The following is a 20,306-nucleotide window of genomic DNA, read 5'->3' as shown; positions in this document are numbered from 1 at the left end:
TGCAGAGTGAAAATCTCATTCTGGCATCTTCACATTCCTGATAAAGGACAATAAATTTTATGAGAAAAAGAAACAGCCTATACCGGGAATGAAACATGTGCTGTTTATCAAAATATCCACGGGTGTGCTGCCGGTCTATAGTGCGGGCACAATATTTAGGCGATCATACATGTCGCCATCATCAGGTGAACTGACGGACCCAGCTCCTGTGAACGTGCCGGCACGGAGATCCGTACGCTATGGCTGCTCAGAGGGAACTGGGTTCGGTAGCGGCGGCGGCCGATTTGAATACCCTTTGTCCTCCAAATAAAACTCGTGCACTGGTGGGGAGCGCCAAAGATGACCTCGGTTTGAGGAAGGCCGGCGTGTACCAGATTCCGTGTCAATGTGGCAAGTCGTATATTGGTCAGACGATGCGTACCGTCGAGGATCGATGCCGTGAACACCAGAGGCACACTCGACTGATGTATCCGAGCAAGTCGGCGGTCGCTGAACATTGTTTGTCGGAAAATCACGCCATGGAGTATGACCGCACGAGGATTCTGGTACAGACGTCGAGATACTGGGACAGCGTTGTTAGAGAGGCCATCGAAATTCGCACCAATGACGACCTCATAAACCGTGACAGTTGCTATAATCTTAGCAAGGCTTGGGAACCAGCGATTGGGTTAATCAAGAGTAAATCGAGCAAACGTATAGTTGTGACGACCACGGCGGACAGAGCCATCACACCGACGTCATCTCAGACGCCGTCGCAATCTGTTCCACCGCGCGACCGTGGCGCGGGGCGCGGTCGGCGGAGGGAGCGCGCCGCGGGCGGAGGGTATTTAAATCGGCCGCCGCCGCGACCGAACCCAGTTCCCTCTGAGCAGCCATAGCGTACGGATCTGCGTGCCGGCACGTTCACAGGAGCTCAGTCCGTCAGTTCACCTGATGATGGCGACATGTATGATCGCCGAAATATTGTGCCCGTTGGACACTATAGACCGGCAGCACACCCGTGGATATTTTGATTATCAAATACGCCGGGAGAAACTCAAGAATCACATGTGCTGTTTATCTTCATAGTCCCGTATGCAGGTGATTTTATTTTTCTTCTTAATAATTAAATGTATTTTATTTAAAACAATATGATATAAATATCATGATAGGATTTATTCATTTTTTAAAAAAGTAAAATATATTACGAAAAGCGTGATTCTATCCAAAGAACACGGGAAGTGTTCAAAACGCACGTCTAATAAACAGCTTAGCAAGTATTCACCTTGTCAGGCAAAGACTGATGAGACGAACAATATGGTCACTGTCCTTCGCGATACTGAATGCACTGTTCTGGTGGCAGTGTGGGCATGTGACACGGTGCAGAAAGTGAACAGAGCGACGATGTGGCCACAAATGGGAAATCCAGTAACATAAGCGACTTTGACAAAGATGACAAGATTAGCCGGCGCCTGGGGACGAGCAAGCCAGGAACGGCCAGGCTGATCAGCTGTTTGCGTACTACTGCGTGTCTGGAAAGAATCTGGAAGACAGTGATGTCACACGTAAGCAATGAAATGTTGGACATCCGCGTCTCATCACGTAACTCATCACAAACGCGCGGCGCAGAGCGCAAAACAGCGCCGCGTAAAACTAAGGAAAGAAGTTCGGCGCAGCATGGCGCGCCTCGTGTACACGGCAAACAGCGCCGCTTTGCGCATCGACAAATTAGTTCAGCGCAAGGTCGGTACATCAAAGGAAGTGGTTCGTTCCCGAGTGGCTCAGTAAAGACAGCGTTTCTCGTTTTCCATTTCTATTGACGCAAGGGCGCGCACAGTGGAACACCGCTGCGGACCTACGAATACATGTGTCCAAACTGACTCACCGTGGCCGAGTGGTTCTACCACGCGCTTCACTCTGGAACCGCGCGACATCTCCGGTCGAAGGATCGACTCCTGCCTCGGGCTGGATGTGTGTGATGTCCTTCGGTTAGTTAGTTTTAAGTCCACTACTGGCCATTAAAATTGCTACACCACGAAGATGACGTGCTACAGACGCGAACTTTAACCGAAAGGAAGAAGGTACCGTGATATGCAAATGATTAGCTTTTCAGAGCATTCACACAACGTTGGCGCCGATGGCGACACTTACAACAGGCTGACATGAGGAAAGTTCCCAACCGATTTCTCATACACAAACAGCAGCTGAACGGGCGTTGCCTGGTGAATCGTTGTTCTGCTTCGTGTAAGGAGGAGAAATGCGTAACATCACGTTTCCGACTTTGATAAAGGTCGAATTGCAGCCTTTCGCGATTGCGGTTTACCGGATCGCAACACTGCTGCTTGCGTTGGTGGAGATCCAATGACTGTTAGCAGATTATGGAATCGGTGGGTTCAGGAGAGTAATACGGAACGCCTTGCTGGATCCCAACGGGCTCTTATCACTAGCAGTCAAGATGACAGGCATCTAATCTGCATGACTCTAACGGATCGTGCAGCCACGTCTCGATCCCTGAGTCAACATATAGAGACGTTTGTAAGACAACAGTTCGACGACGTTTGCAGCAGCATGTACTATCAGCTGGGAGACCATGGCTGCGGTTACCCTTGACGCTGCATCACAGACAGCGGCGCCTGCGATGGTGTACTCAACGACGTACCTGGGTGCACGAATGGCAAAATGTCATTTTTTCGGATGAATCCAGGTTCAGTTTACAGCATCATGATGGTCGCATCCGTGTTTGGCGACATCGTGGTGACTGTGACCGCACATTGGAAGGGTGTATTCGTCATCGCCATACTGGTGTATCACCCAGCGTGATGGTATGGGGTGCCATTGGTTACACGTCTCGGTCACCTCTTGTTCGCATTGACGACGCTATGAACAGTGGATGTTACATTTCAGACGTGTTACGAGCCGTGGCTCTACCCTTCATTCCATCCCTACTAAACCCTACATTTCAGCAGGATAATGAACCGCATGTCGCAGGTCCTGTACCGGCCTCTCTGGATACAGAAAATGTTCGACTGCTGCCCTGGCCAGCACATTCTCCAGATCTCTCACAAACTGAAAACGTCTGGTCAATGGTGGCCGAGCTACTGGCTCTTCACAATTCGCCAGTCACTACTCTTGATGAACTGTGGTATCGTGTTGAAGCGGCCTGGGCAGCTGTACCTGTACACGCCATCCAAGCTCTGTTTGACTCAATGCCCAGGCGTATCAAGGCCGTTATTACGACCAGAAGTGGTTGTTCTGGGTACTGATTTCTCAGGATATATGCATCCAAATTCCATGAGAATGTAAACACATGTCAGTTCTAGTGTAATGTATTTGTCCAATGAATACCCGTTTGTTGTTGTTGTGGTCTTCAGTCCTGAGAATGGTTTGATGCAGCTCTCCATGCTACTCTATCCTGGGCAAGCTTCTTCATCGCCCAGTACCTACTGCAACCTACATCCTTCTGAATCTGCTTGGTGTATTCATCTCTTGGTCTCCCTCTACGATTTTTACCCTCCACTCTGCCCTCCAATACTAAACTGGTGATCCATCGATGTCTCAGAACATGTCCTACCAACCGATCCCTTCTTCTAGTCAAGTTGTGGCACAAACTTCTCTTCTCCCCAATCCTATTCAACACCTCCTCTTTAGTTATGTGATCTACCTATCTAATCTTCGGCATTCTTCTGTAGCACCAACCACATTTCGAAAGCTTCTATTCTATTCTTAACTAAACTATTCATCGTCCATGTTTCACTTCCATACATGGCTACACTCCATACCAATACTTTCAGAAACGACTTCCTGACACTTAAATCTATACTCGATGTTAACAAATTTCTCTTCTGCATAAACGATTTCCTTCCAAGTGCCAGTCTTCATTTTATATCCTCTCTACTTCGACCATCATCAGTTATTTTGCTCCCCAAATAGCAAAACATCTTACTACTTTAAGTGTCTCATTTCTTAATCTAATTCCCTCAGCATCACGCGACTTAATTCGACTACATTCCATTATCCTCGTTTTGCTTTTGTTGATGTTCATCTTATATCCTGCTTTCAAGACACTATCCATTCCATTCAACTGCTCTTCCAAGTTCTTTGCTGTCTCTGACAGAATTACAATGTCGTCGGTGAACCTCGAAGTTTTTATTTCTTCTCCATGGATTTTAATACCGACTCCGAATTTTTCTTTTGTTTCCTTCACTGCTTGCTCAATATACAGATTGAATAACATCGGGGAGAGGCTACAACCCTGTCTCACTCCCTTCCCAACCACTGCTTCCCTTTCATGCCCTCAACTCTTGTAACTGCCATTTGGTTTCTATACGAACTGTAAATAGCCTTTCGCTCCCTGTATTTTACCCCTGCCACCTTCAGAATTTCAAAGAGAGTATTCCAGTCAACATTGTCAAAAGCTTTCTCTAAGTCTACAAATGCTAGAAATGTAGGCTTGCCTTTACATAATCTAGCTTCTAAGGTAAGTCGTAGGGTGAGTATTGCCTCACGTGTTCCAATATTTCTACGGAATCGAAACTGATCTTCCCCTAGGTGGGCCTCTACTAGTTTTTCCATTCGTCTGTAAAGAATTCGCGTTAGTCTTTTGCAGCCGTGACTTATTAAACTGATAGTTCGGTAATTTTCACATCTGTCAACAGCTGCTTTCTTTGGGATTGGAATTATTATATTCTTCTTGAAGTCTGAGGGTATTTCGCTTGTCTCATACATCTTGCTCACCAGGTGGTAGAGTTTTGTCAGTACTGGCTCTCCCAAGGCCGTCAGTAGTTCTAATGGAATGTTGTCTACTCCCGGGGCCTTGTTTCGACTCAAGTCTTTCAGTGCTCTGTCAAACTCTTCACGCAGTATCGTATCTCCCATTTCATCTTGATCTACATCCTCTTCCATGTCCATAACATTGTTCTCAAGTACATCGCCCTTGTATAGACCCTCTATATACTCCTTGCACCTTTCTGCTTTCCCTTCTTTGCTTATTACTGGGTTTCCATCTGAGCTCTTGATATTCATACAAGTGGTTCTCTGTCCTCCAAAGGTCTCTTTAATTTTCCTGTAGGCAGTATCTATCTTACCCTAGTGAGATAAGCTTCTACATCCATACATTTATCCTCTAGTCATCCCTGCTTAGCCATTTTGCACTTCCTGTCGATCTCAATTTTGAGACGTTTGTATTCCTTTTTGCCTGCTTCATTTACTGCATTTTTATATTTTCTCCTTTCAGCAATTAAATTCAATATTTCATCTGTTACCCAAGGATTTCTACTAGCCCTCGTCTTTTTACCTTTTTGATCCTCTGCCGCCTTCACTACTTCATCCCTCAAACCTACCCATTCTTATTCTAGTGTATTTCTTTCCCTCATTCCTGCCATTTGTTCCCTTACGCTCTCCCTGAAACTCTGTACAACCTCTGGTTTAGTCAGTTTATCCAGATCCCATCTCCTTAAATTCCCACCTTTTTGCAGTTTCTTCAGTTTTAATCTACAGTTCATAACCAATAGATTGTGGTCAGAGTCCACATCTGCCCCTGGAAATTTCTTACAATTTAAAACCTGGTTCCTAAATCTCTGTCTTACCAATATATAATTTATCTGAAATCTGTCAGTATCTCCAGGCTTGTTCCATGTATACAACCTTCTTTTATGATTCTTGAACCAAGTGTTAGCTATGATTAAGTTGTTCTCTGTGCAAAATTCTACCAGGCGGCTTCCTCTCTCAATTCTTACCCCCAATCCAGATTCACCTATTATGTTTCCTTCTCTCCCTTTTCCTACTACCGAATTCCAGTCACCCATAACTATTAAATTTTCGTGTCCCTTCACTATCTGAATAATTTCTTTTATTGCATCATACATTTCTTCAATTTCTTCGTCATCTGCAGAGCTAGTTGACATGAATACCCGTTTATCATCTGCATTTCTTCTTGGTGTAGCAATTTTAATGACCAGTAGTGTAGTTCTAAGTTCTAGGGGACTTATGACCTTAGATGTTAAGTCCCATAGTGCTCAGAGCCATTTGAACCATTTGACTCAGCGACATCAATCGCGATATTAGCGGGCATGGGAATATCGAGATTGGGCCGTGGATAAATCGGAACGTGTCGCCTGATCGGATAAATTACGTTTTTTGATCGTGCCCGGATAAGCCATTGTCCAGACGAACGTTTGCTCCAAACGTGCACCACGCCACGGACGCATCTACAAACATACCCTGCAAGGTGCCGAACTGTGCATAGAAGAGTGTACCATGCACCTGTTCATTTCGTCTTCCACTTGCAGACAGAGCGAGAAAAAACAACTCTCTATATGCCTCCGTACGTGTCCCAATTTCGCTTGTCATATTTCGTGGTCGTTATCTGAAATGTAAGTTGGTGGCAGCATATTCGTTCTGCACTCAGGTTCAAATGCTGGTTCTATAAATATAACTAAATGGTACTATTGTAATTTGTAATTCCAAGTACGCTACTAAGTCTGATTGCTGTTATTTTACAACAGGCCTGTTTCGGCTGAATTGCCATCATCAGGTTCTTTGTAAGTAAATGGAACATAATGCTGGTACAACATTTTTAACTTTGTAGGCGATTCTCACACTTATTTCATTATTATATACCTTTTACATATTCTAATGGTTTTGGTATCCATGCGATATTCGTGGCCGGTCACTCTCGATTTGTTTGTTAGCTACGTTCCGTTGCTGTTACTCTACTAGTAATTATTGGTTTTCACCTTATTCGACTTATTACTTTATGCGGTTGTCATATTATGTTCTTTAGATCTGCATTTCTGTGACAGCTTGTTTTACAGATAATCCATGGAAATAGTATGGTTACAGGCAGTGCTGTTTATCCTCAATTTTCATGTCGTTGTGGCATCGCTGGGTGCTGTCATTGTAATCAATTTTCGTAAACGGATTACTCCAGCGTAACGAAACTAACAAGCAAATAGACAATGACAGAAGCACCGTTATCACTTGTATATAAAAACCATCAGACGTATTAAAAAGGTATAACAATGAAATTCATTTAATAATTTACCTATAAAATAGGAATAACGTACCAATAGTATCTAGCATTCATTACACAGAACATCATAGCAGTTCTGCCGAAACAGGTCATTTATAAGGTATGAGCAATCAAACTTAGCAAGCGTATCTCGAATAATTAATTACAATTAAAATATTCAAAAAAGACGTATACTACGCGGTGGGACCAGAAGAATATAAATTTCTTAGTACTGTTCCGGAAAAGAAAGTCTTCCCTCCAAAGATTCCAACTTGAGTTCGTTAAGCAACTCCGTAATACTCGCGTGTTTATCAAACCTGCCAGTAACAAATGTAACAACCCCACCTCTGAATTGTTCTGAAGTCTTTCTTTAATTCGAACTGGTGGGCACCCCAAACACTCGAAGAGTACTCAAGAATTTGTCCCACAAATGGCCTATATGTGGTAGGAAAACTCTACTTACCTAGAATTCTCCCAATAGAACGAAGTCAACCGTTCCCCTTCCCTACTACCGTCCTTACATTGTCGTCCCACTTCATAATATCGCTTTGCAACGTTACCCTAAATATGCTTTATTCGAACATTACGATATAGTTTTTCTCCATACTTAGAGCAAGCTAGTATTCATCAAACCAAACAGAAATTTTGTCCAAATCATCCAATTTTCCCACAGTCAATAAACGACGACACCTTACCGCACACCACAGCAACATCAGCAATCGGCCTCACATTGCTGCTCATCCTGTGTGCCAGAACATGTAAGTATATAGGGAATAAGAGCGCTCCTATCACACTTCCATGGGGCACACCAGACGTTAGGCTCTTAACTTACGAACATTCGCCGACCAGAACAATGTACTGAGTTGTATTACTTAAGAAGTCCTGGAGCTACTCACATATCTCGGAACCTATTCCGTATCCTCCTACCTTTGTTAACAGTTTGCAGTGTCGTACCGTGTCAAACGCTTTCCGGAAGTCTAGGACTATGAAACCTGAATGTCTCCCTCCATCCGTAGTTCGCAAGATATTATCTCATTGAAGGACAAGTTGAGTTTCGTTCAAGTAGTGCTTTCTAAATGCATGCTGATTTGTTGATAGAAGGCATTCCGACTCACGTAAATTTATTATATACGAAATCACAATGTGTTTAATAATTCTACAGAAGACAGATTTTAAGGATATTGATCTGTAATTATTAGGGGCTGTTGCTTTACCCTTCTTATATGCAGTGGTCCCCTGCGTTTTCTTTTCCAGTCGCTTGGGACTTTGCTCTGGATGAGAGATTCGCGATAAATGCAAACTAAGTAACTGGGCATTGATTACTCTCCGTAAGCCGAATGCAGGGTGGTGGTGCAATATTACGCTACGGCTGACATTAACCTGCGCTTGCACATGGCCTGTGAAAGTAATCGCACCGAGAGACCTGTGGTCAATGTCAAAATTATTGTGGATCACTAATATTCCTCCATGCTTGTTGTCTTCCCCGACAGCGATGACACCTTTCAGCAGGATAACAGTCACTGTCACAAGGCCAGAATCGTGCTACAGTGATTTGAGGAGCATAATAGTGAACTCACTTTGACGTCTTGGCCACCAAATATGCCCAATCAGAATACAATGTAACATATATGGTACACTATCGAGGTCCAAGCTCCGCGCTCACAAAACGCCGGTCCATATGAATTTACGAGAAATGTGTGCCTGTGCATCGACATCTAGTGCCATGTGCTTCCAGAAAGCTATCAAGAACTTGTCCACGTTACGTCCCTCAGAATCGCCGCTATATAGCGATCGAAATGTGGACCAACACGCTATTAAGTAAGTGGTCATAATGCTTTGGATCAGCAGTGTAAATCATGTATATTATCCATTACTCAAGCACAGCTGGCTAAAGATAAAAATAAAATTTGCAGACAAAAAAATCATTTATAACTTACCATTCAAACAGATGCTTTTACACTACAGGCCATTAAAATTGCTACACCACGAAGATGACGTGCTACAGACGCGAAATTTAACCGAAAGGAAGAAGATGCTGTGATATGCAAATGAATAGCTTTTCAGAGAATTCACACAAGGTTGGCGCCGGTGGCGACATTTACAACGTGCTGACATGAGGAAAGTTTCCAGCCAATTTCTCATACACAAACAGCAGTTGATCGACGTTGCCTGGTGAAACGCTGTTGTGATGCCTCGTGTAAGGAGGAGAAATGCGTACCATCGCGTTTCAGACTTTGATAAAGGTCAGATTGTAACCTATCGCGATTGCGGTTCATCGTATCGCGACATTGCTGCTCGCGTTGGCCGAGATCCAATGACTGTTTGCAGAATATGGAATCGGTGGGTTCAGGAGGTTAATACGGAACGACGTGCTGGATGCCAACGGCCTCGTATCACTAGCAGTCAAGATGACTGAAATCTTATCCGCGTGGCTGTAACGGATCGTTCAGGCACGTCTTGATCCCTGAGTCAACAGATGGAGATGATTGCAAGACAACAACCATCTACACGAACACTTCGATGACGTTTGCAGCAGCATGGACTGCTAGCTCGGAGACCATGGCAGCGGTCACCCTTGACGCTGCATCACAGACAGGAGCACCTGAGATGGTGTACTCTACGACGAACCTGGGTGTACGAATGGCAAAACGTCATTTTTTCGGATGAATCCATGTTCTGTTTACGGCGTCATGATGGTCGCATCCGTGTTTGGCGACATCACAGTGAACGCACATTGGAAGCATGTATTCGTCATCGCCATACTGGCGTATCACCCGGTGTGATGGAATGGGGTGCCATTGGTTACACGCCTCGGTCACCTCTTGTTCGCACTGACAGCACTTTCAACAGTGGACGTTATATTTCAGGTGTGTTACGACCCGTGGCTCTACCCTTCATTCGATCCCTCCGAAACCCTACATTTCAGCAGGATAATGTACGACCGCATGTTGCAGGTCCTGTACCGGCCTTTCTGGATACAGAAAATGTTCGACTGCTGCCGTGGCCAGCACATTCTCCAGATCACTCACAAACTGAAAACGTCTGGTCAATGGTGGCCGAGCTACTGGCTCGTCACAATACGCCAGTCACTACTCTTGATGAACTGTGGTATCGTGTTGAAGCTGCATGGGCAGCTGTACCTCTACACTCCATCCAAGCTCTGTTTGACTCAATACCCAGGCGTATCAAGGCTGTTATTACGGCCAGAGGTGGTTGTTCTGGGTACTGATTTCTCAGGATCTATGCACCCAAATTGCATGAAAATGTAATCACATGTCAGTGCCAGTATAATATATTTGTCCAATGAATACCCGTTTATCATATGCATTTCTTCTTGGTGTAGCAATTTTAATGGCCAGTGGTGGATATAACGAAAGTAACTTTAGATACGCATCGAATCTTGACAGCTGCTTTGAAATTTCGTTTAGTTCATGTTATAATGTAATAACTGATATTAACCAAAGTTTATTTCCCCTAAGCAAAAATTAAGTTCATCGCAATCATGGAATTAGAAAGCTAAGAATAATTTCCTAAACCACCAGTATGTAGCCAGAGAAACATTTAAAAGATGCATTTGACTATTTGATTTATAACATGCTGATATTACATATCATGTTTCGCATTTTATGTGAACTATGGAAGAAGCAGCAAACAAAACTATTTACATTATTAATGGAAATTAGGATATTGGGCATCGTAATACGCAACTTCTAAGCAATCTTTATGCTAGGGTGACATTATAGCTACGACGATACTCACCAAGTCCACAGGAAGACGAAGGCATATCGAGGATGGTTTGTGGGAAACTCAAGTGCCACTGTGTGCGGATGACACATGGCAGATGACACTGGGCTGTGGCATCTCGGGGATTCCCCGCTACCTTCTCACGTCGTCGGGCGGAGACAGTGGAAGGAGGTCGCAGGTGAGGTGTGGGCGCGTGTCGTCAGTGGGTGGCGCTGCTCTGGAAGGAAACCGGCACGACATGAGGGAGGCACACTGCCCATCAAACTGCTATGGATTTAATGACGAATCGGGTAACGAAAGACCAGATCTGTGAGACTCGGAAAAGAAGGTGTATTAAGAAACAACCGACGCGAAATACTACCTATGTTGAGGTAATATAATAATACTGTAACCTTCACGCACATTCAAACATCTTAACTGAAGAAATTTTTGAAAATAGTTTGTGACAGTTGCTTCGGTGCTTCTGTGTATAATTACGTTACATTTGTTTGATCTGATTGTATATTAAGTATTTAAAGTAAAAATTGAAATACAGTTACGTAATTAGTCATACTTTCATTGAGAAATCGTATTAAACATGTGAACTTAGTGACGCCTTTCACGTTATACCGAGTTGCCTTAAATGTGTTCAACGGAATATGTAGCAAACTAACTACCATAAAATGTGATTCGATGCTATCACGTCAGAAGACAAATGGGGATATCATTCAAAGATTTTTTGGACAGGTCGGTAATGAACCAATGATACAGAAAATAATTTGGATTTTGCTGTTGAAGGCATTATCACTTGATCTTTTTCTTACCTCTATCACAAACATCGGATGTGGTGCTGCATTCGCTTACTTCGAACTTCAGTTGTGAGTACTGATCTAAATTCCAAGTTATATCGGTTATACCGTCTTTTTCCACTGTAATACAAGATTTATTATTCCTTTTGATGGTAGCAGGAGCGTCAGCTCCTGTTTTGTGTGTGTTTATACTGATGTGTGTATAGCCGTGTGTGTGTGTGTGTGTGTGTGTGTGTGTGTGTGTGTGTCAGCGCGCGCGCGATCGCGCGTGTGTGCGTGTAAGGAGAGCTAAAATGTCTAATGTCACCTAACCTCTGTGTGCGTAAATTATTGCTTTACTATGGTACAGTGGTGGTGATTGAGAGTAGGTGAATTGTCTTGTTGATGTAATACTATTTTTGTGGCATCTACAAGGCTTTTATTTATCTACAATAACTTTTATTGGTTTAAATAACGTTGGGTTGCTAACGTTTGTTTGCTCGATTAGTATGAGTTTCTTTCTTATTATTGCCTTTCGGATTTGAAAGTTCACCTGTATGGCCAGAAGCTGTTTCTTGTTACTGAACCTGACTATTCTCATGTATGTTTCTATTGTGGTAAGGTTGTGGTTTTCAGTGTCGGAGGTGTTCTGCATATGTTGAATGGCTGATGCCATGCTTCCATGTTCTTTTACGTTGTTTAAACCTTGTTTCAAGTGTTCTACTGGTCTGCCCTAGCACAGAGCATCAGAATCATTGCACTGGAGTTGGAAAAATTCCACCTTTCTGTTATACGTCGGTCTCATCTTTGTTACTTAAACATTTCTGCACTGAGCTATTCCTTTTGTACGTTATTTTTATTCTTTGTTTCTTGCTGATCTCCCCAATTATGTGCATCAGCTTCATTCTATACGTGAGTATGTACCATCTTTTTTTATCCAATATACTGTCTCAAAGACAGAGGAAGGACACAGACATCATAAATATAGTCCTATAAGTGACCTGATATGAAAGAAAATTAAAAGTGTCATAGCTACATGAGCATAAAAAAGCGAGACAGATAAACACAGAAGCTAAAACTCTGGAAACCCTTAGAGAAAAACTACACAGAAAATTTAATCATAACCACAGCGGACAAGGGGAACACATTATTTCTCATGGATCAACCGTGGATCTCATGGAAAGTAGCAAGTCACACAATTTCATTTCACAGAATAAAATCACAGAACTACTATCAGTCCCAAACAGCAGCTTTCCATACAAAAAGAAAAATGTTTTAAAGACTGTAGAACACACACTCGATGACAGACAGAAAGCTCATATCACACTTGTGGAGCCTAATGCTCTAAAACTTAGGAGCCAACCAAAACCTCGAAAAGTAAATAGTTATGTTAGACCAGTTGTAAAATAAAGAAAATCATCCACACACACACCTTCACCAGAAATACATTAAATCTACTTACACGGCAGTATAAAACACCAAATGACAGAATAGTAAAAAACACAAAAGAACTAATAATCACCAAAAAAGACTTCATATTCCAGAAACATAATTCCGGTGTCATTTAATGTAGATAACGTGCACTCCACATTCACATCAAAAGAAGCAATCAAAATGCTAGAATGAGACCCAGATATAATCAGTTACCATAGTAGCACTCTTACACATCATTTCTGTTAGAAACTACTTTCACTTCAATAAATCATTCTTCTTACCACAAGAATGGTTACCATCGGGATCCTCATTTCAGGAATGAACATAATTTAAGAAAGAATGTTCCAGAAAATAGTGCCAGGAAAATACAGCATAAAATATTGTTAGAGATACATGGATCAATACTGTGATTGGCAAATGACCAAAAAATAAGTTAGAACAACCACACACAGAGATAAACCAACTACACATAAACATGGTTCAGTTTAGGGAGAGAAAAAGCACGCCAAATACAATTCCTAGATGTATCCATCAAAAAGGAAAATAGCTTACACTCATTCAGTATGTACAGTAAAAAAAGAAAAGACCACACCAGAAATAATATTGCACAAACCATCTAACCACGCCCAGTATGAAAAACAAGCAGCTCTCAGGTATATGGTTCACCAACTAAACAAAGCACCATTTGATGGTCCGCCCTGATAACTGAATGGTCAGCGTGACGGACTACCGTCCTAAAGGGCCTGGGTTCGATTTCCAGCTGGACAGGGATTTTCTCCGCTCATGGACTGGGTGTTGTCTTCATCTTCATTTCATCCCAATCTGGCGAGCAGGTCGCCCATTGTGGCATCGAATGTAATAAGAACTGCACCAAGGCGGCTGGACCTGCCCCGTAAGGGGCCTCCTGGCCAATGACGCCAAACGCTCATTTCCATTTTCATACCATTTGATGAGCAGAACTATAATAAGGCGTTGCACATACAATCCATGTAGCAAAAAGTAATGGATGTCAACAATTTCTAGTTTCAGAACTGAATGAGAAAAAAAAATTAAAAACAGGAATCACAAGACCACATAAATCCAGAAATGGGCAACACCCACTACAAACACACACACCAACAACACCTTCACGGCACAATGAAAAGAGATTCAGTAACAAAAAACATCTTCTGATGCTAGAAGAGAACTTCCAAATCGAAACGGAAATAATGTAAAAGAACTGCATAGCAAAGTAAAAACAAACTTTGGCAACCAAATATTATTTAAACTAATAAAACATGTAGTAAGTAAAGAGGAGTCCCTCAAGAAGCCACAAAAATAGTGTCACATGAACAAGAAAATGTACGCACTCTAGATCACTACCACTGTACCACAGTAAAGCAACAATTTATGTACACACAGGTAAGAACATACTAGACATATGAGCTCAACTCTCAAACACATACATACATACACACACACACACACACACACACACACACACACGCAACAGGTATCACTATATGTACAGGGTGGTGACAAACGGTCTGAAAAGCTTGTAGGGGGGTTGCAGGTTCCTCTGCGAAAATCTGTTACGGAAAAATCGATACATTGCGCTAATCAGGCCATTACACATTCAAATTCAAGCAGCCTGCCAGAGACATGTTCTTTATTTGGTTTCACGAGCCGAACAAGAGAGCAATACAACAACTGGACGTGGCATGGCAGTAAGGTTCAAACACGTTCCAAATTCTGAGCGGTCTTGTGAGCTAATATCTGCGATATGAGAACTACTGACACTAATTGTATCTGGAAAGCCACCTGAATTTGTGTGTGGAATTGCCTGATTAGCTAACTTAAATGATAATAAACTCAAAAACGCCGCAACATATCGAACTTTTTTCTTAACAATAACTTCTCAGCACAGCTCCTCTATAATACCCTTGCAATCTTTTCAGACTGTTTTTCACCAATATATAACTCCGAAACCGCTAATGTGGTGCTTCCTGGACTCTCAGGTAGGGCGCTAGCCCCAGATCAAATCCACCCGGCAGATTAACGACGAGGGCTGGTGTGCCAGCCCGACTGGACATGGTTTTTAGGCGATTTTCCACATCCTGATAGGTGAATACTGGGCTGGTCCCCACATTCCGCCTCAGTTACACGACTCGCAGACATTTGACAAATGTTCGCACAATTCCATGGCTTACGCTAGACACAGACAGCTGCGGTACACTAATTTCGTCCTGGGGGGGGGAGGGGGGGGGGGGTTGGGGTGGTGGCAGGAAGGGCATCCAGCCACCCTCTGCAACTAACATTGCCAAATCAATACTAACAAGGCCGAACCCACCCTGAAGTGGGAAAGGCCCCGATAAAGAAATAAATAAATAAATAAATAAATAAAGATACTGACTGACTGTCTCTCCCATGAATCATCAGGCGCATTATTTCAGGTGTTTCACCAGATATTTGCAACATGGAGCTGGGGTAAGCCGAAACAAATCCTGCTCATCATGTCTTTCATAGACGCCCACTGTCGACAGAAAGCCTCGTTCTGTTGATATTACAAACGAATTACCTTTAAAATGCAATTTCACGTGCCCATTTTCAGAGCAGTCTCAATTTTCTTTCATGTGTTACTCGTTTTATAGATATATATTGACAGGAACAGTAAAACATGAAGAATAATCAGTACTCCAGCAGCGACTGAGCAGCACTTTCGTATGATGGTAGCAGTTAGCTCAGCCCAGAGTGGCGCTGTCACTGTGGAAGTATGCTTATTCTTTGCGTTTTACCGAACCTCTTAATACACACCGAAAATATGAATATCGGAGTAGATTAATTTTGTCCAGCTCTGTCGAATGGGCACAAGAACATAGACTTTAAAAATCATTTTGTTTGTGATGGGAAACAAATCGACGGCTTCCGTTGATGGTGGATATCACAAGAAAGAGGTGATAAGCAGTATTTGTTTGGGCTGACTCCAGTTTTATATTGCAAAAACGAAACTGCAAATATCTGGCGAAACGCCAGTGAAAATTATCACACACACACACACACACACACACACTCTCACACATACATTAGTCAAAATACATAAACACACAGGCATCAATAGCAGAAGTTTCTGCTCTACCAAAACGAAATAAAAGACAAATTAATTCTGCAAAATCAAAACAATGTACATTAAATGGTGAGTTGACAGTCGACCTTTACATCAAAAAATGTAATATATAAAGTGTTAGTTCAAACGCTGCATGTTGAAATCTATCCACATATGTAGGGAAGAATGTAAAGAATGACATAAGAAACAAAAAAAACCATAGAGTAGTAGTGATAATTTAATACTATTAATAGTAGCAAGTGTAAGCATGAGGACTGTTCATGACCCTAGCAAACAAAATTGTAAGAAATTAGATATTGTTATAGTGACCTCGGAAGATGCTTTAACATAAAGCGAAACTTGTTCTTAATAAGACCTACATCACAGATTCAGAAGACAGTATACCCTATATAACTTATAAAAAGTGTGGAAAAAGAGGCTGGAAACAGAGATGACAATATTTATAACTTAAATTTTGTTGTTTTAATTTAAGTAGATGCTAAGCAAACGTTCAGTCCAGTTTCATTGCCCAAAATTTCAGTTTTAAGGTATTCCTTAATCTGACTTCTGTTTTGGCTAACCGAAAATGCAGGGTTGCGTATTTGCAAGATGAATTTAGACAGTAATTGTTAGTGTTCCTTCAGAAGAAGACCAACAGTTAACTGACAGAAATGAAGAACCACCTTACAGTGTTCGCAATTCAGGATCTTATGCTGTGATTAAATGTATGGAAAAAGTAAGCAGTCACTAATTTTGTATGCATGTAAAATTTGCTATTTAGAAGGCAAAAGTTATGCTAAGGTACTATATTTAGTCAAGCAGATAACATATGAAAGTTCCTTGTTACCTGAGGGAGTCCTAGTTGAGATTCAAAGATATTATTTTTAAGCATGATGTTGGTAACAATGTACTAACAAAAAAGAAATTCATCATTTTAATGTTGCAAGAAAGTAATTGTAGATGTAATAACTTTTATTTGGAAAACCTTCTAGAAGATAAACTACTGGTGGAAGTAACACTGTGAGGATGAGTCATGAATTGTGTATGGATGGCTCAGTCGATAGAGCACTTAGGCTTAATACAGAAAAATCAACAATTACTGATATATAACAGCTGCTGTGGAAGACAGCCATACAAACAAAAAATTGTGTGAAGCATATCAAGCATTTTAACACAACAGCAAATAGCTGAGTGAGCATTGCTATCATGAAGTACCTGGTTTATGTTTGAGTAGCAATTACTTTTTGCAACTTATATTTGAATTCTATAATTATTATCAAATCGAAAAATCAATTAAAGATGAACAAATATTGACTCATGGTTTTTAATAAATTATTTTCCTTGTTTTTAATTATAAATGGTACAGAAGTAACTAAAAAATTATAATGAAATACCAACTGTGTTGTTAAATGAAAAAGTTTCTTACAGTAACAATAACATTCAGTCTCTAGTTCAATATGTGTTTTACTTTTAATTTCATATTTTACATATTTGCAACAACTTTTTATTTAAAGTCACTACTCACATTTTATATGACTAGTAATTAAAAATAAAAAGGTGCACTTTTATTGTAAATTGTTATTCATTATTTATTAATTAACATTTCTATTTGGTAATAAATATAATATTTTAAAAAATTATAAAATGGATTTAGCACTACTGAGTTTCAAACCTATGGCTCTGTGGTTACAAGACTTACATGCTATAAAAGAAGCTGGTGACTTCATTACACTGTCAGAAATCTTTAAATGTCCACAGTTACATTTTTAGAGGTTTACTGAGGATTGTATCTTACTGCTTTAGGCAACAACTGTGCACAAATCTTCCAATTCTATAAGTGCAAAGGAAATCAAAGAGGATCAGGCCATAAGGTTCACATGTCAGCCACCGGGTTAGTCTAATTTCTAAAATTCTCAGACACAAAATACTTTTGGAAGTAGCTGAACATCATGATGAACAGATATACCACAGTTGCCATTTACAGCGCCAGCTGCCAGTCTCTGTACACACATGCCACGTTCACTGTGATATTAGATGGACTTCATGCTCTGTCCCCTAGCTACCACCCATGCCAAAGCAACCAACTATTCAATCAAGTAACGTGGACTGCTGCTCATCTGGCCTGCTAATGACCGTTCCTCTGGATATCAGATAAAAACAGACCACATCAACAGACATGCACAAGGCTGTTTTCAACAAAAACTCCAACAACTGCCACAATATTGTGTGACGCCATCCTCGCCACCTGAGCCTTAAGCATCGCCACAAACAGCATTGGCATTACAGTACTACCTTGCTTTCATAAATGACATTAGAATTCTTCAGCAAGCCAAGTATTTAGGCTGCTGACCGTCTGCTCTGCAGCCAGTCCACGCTTTGGGATTACGCCAGTTATGCCTAGTTACTCATCCTGCTGTGGAACAAGGAGTGTCCATACACTACAACCATCTTTGAGTTACCGACTCACTGGATCTTGCTTCAACCACCTTCAAGCTGCCACCTTATTATATCTTCACCATCCTCAAGCTCACCACATCATTGCACATCATGTTCAATCCATCCTCAAGAACTTCCCAGTTCTCCACTGATCATAGCCTCTCAGACTTAATTCTTGAAAGAACATTCCAGGACAACATAAGTCATTGATTTTCAGTATAAACCAAGTAGTTTGGATTGACATCCCAAGGAAACTGTTTTATTGGACTCCCTTCCTTCGTCTTCTTAATAAATGGACAATTGCTCTTTGGTACCTCAGAACTCAACTGTAGTCTTTTTTCCCCTCAGACATGAATACTGCGATGGTGATGAGGATAACCTCTCCATTACATCCCAGGAGTGACTAGTGTCCAGGCATTCAGACTTTTCATGTTTTCATGTTTTGTGTAGCCTTCCATAACTACTGCATGGTCTGTTGCTGAATGCTTATCACTTTAGAGATGGGCGATCCACTACTGAACTGATTGAAAGAGCTAGACCCTTTCACAGAGTGAGTGATCAGTGACTCAGGAAAAAGTAATAGTAGCTCTTCAGATCTGAAAAGCCTTCCCAGTGATATCAGTGTGTAGAACAAAGATTCTAGGCCACTGCAACAGAATCCCACTGAGCATGCTGAATTAATCACTATGACTGCAAAAGAAACACTGTATACAATACATTAGATATAAGTTTAGATAGTTTGCTACCGTGAGTAGCTTTTGTCAGTCACGAAAAGAATAGAAATATCACTCCCTTCGAACACTGTATTAATGCATAAAACACTTTCTTGCCTTTTATTTTTGCTTTTGATTTGAAAAGGCAGCTCACAATGAGCTGGCATATTAGCCCATTCGATACTGCACCACATGACATAATGCTCCTTGAAGCGGAAGGTTGTGGCTCCCCTACCACTTCCTACTGAGCACAGAGTTGATGACAGGTCACTCATGAGTCACAGCCCTCGTTGCTCACTCACTGATTTGTATTGTATGTGACTGACTTGTGATTTTGCTCTTCACTCATTAACTCACTGAACTCCTAGAAGCTGCTCACTGCTTCTGAATATACACAGAGTGACTCAAGAGCTGCCCTACTCTTAGCATTCTTGGCTCACTCACTGATTCAGCTCACAGTGATCATGGCTCATTCCTGATTAAGCTCACAGCTTGACTTGAATCTTTTGAGTAACAGCTCTTCATTCAAATTAAGCTTACCTTAGATATTATCTATTGTAACAATAATAATGTATATATATATATATATATATATATATATATATATATATATATATATATATATATATATACACACTACATTATTAAGTTTCATATATATATTAGTGCTTTTATACATTATTGAATACACTGAATGTACATGTATTCTCATTTTAAGTTTTTACTATTTAAAAAGTGCTTCTTCATAGAAGTATTTCAATTTTTCAACATGAATTTTTTTAAGATCTTAGAATGTAAGTCAAGCAATTTGCCTTCATTCATAAAAATTGAAAGTCATAAATTATATGCTTTTACCAATCTAGATTAAAAATGCAAAATGCCATTAGCAGTAGTTTCCTGTTCTTCTGGCTCCTCTTCAGACCTGAAGACCTATCTAATATTAAAGCACATAACACTAATTCTGGAACAATGTGGTCAGAAACTTCATCGAAATCAGTCAGTCGATGATTCTTAGGCAGAAATTTGAGAAATTGTTTCTTATGAATCATGATCACCAATGTCTGCTTCCACTTCAGATGAAGTTCTCAAAACAGGAAATTAAAGTGAGTATCTCATTTCAATCTGCCATTGTCGTTTGGTTC

The 20,306-nt window shown here is 41.2% G+C and overlaps 1 long non-coding RNA gene across 1 annotated transcript in view; it reads right to left on the bottom strand.

Moving 5' to 3' along the window:
• LOC126095089 (uncharacterized) overlaps positions 1–20,306 on the bottom strand; it is a 42,617-nt gene that overhangs the window by 15,276 nt on the left and 7,035 nt on the right. The window contains exon 2 of the long non-coding RNA XR_007521908.1: positions 10,748–10,949. This is a non-coding gene — a long non-coding RNA (uncharacterized LOC126095089). The remainder of the gene's footprint in view (positions 1–10,747; positions 10,950–20,306) is intronic.

Source organism: Schistocerca cancellata, chromosome 8, assembly GCF_023864275.1.
Source record: "Schistocerca cancellata isolate TAMUIC-IGC-003103 chromosome 8, iqSchCanc2.1, whole genome shotgun sequence".
In the NCBI taxonomy this organism is placed as follows: Eukaryota; Metazoa; Arthropoda; class Insecta; order Orthoptera; family Acrididae; genus Schistocerca; species Schistocerca cancellata.
This window is presented reverse-complemented; position numbering and strand designations above follow the sequence as displayed.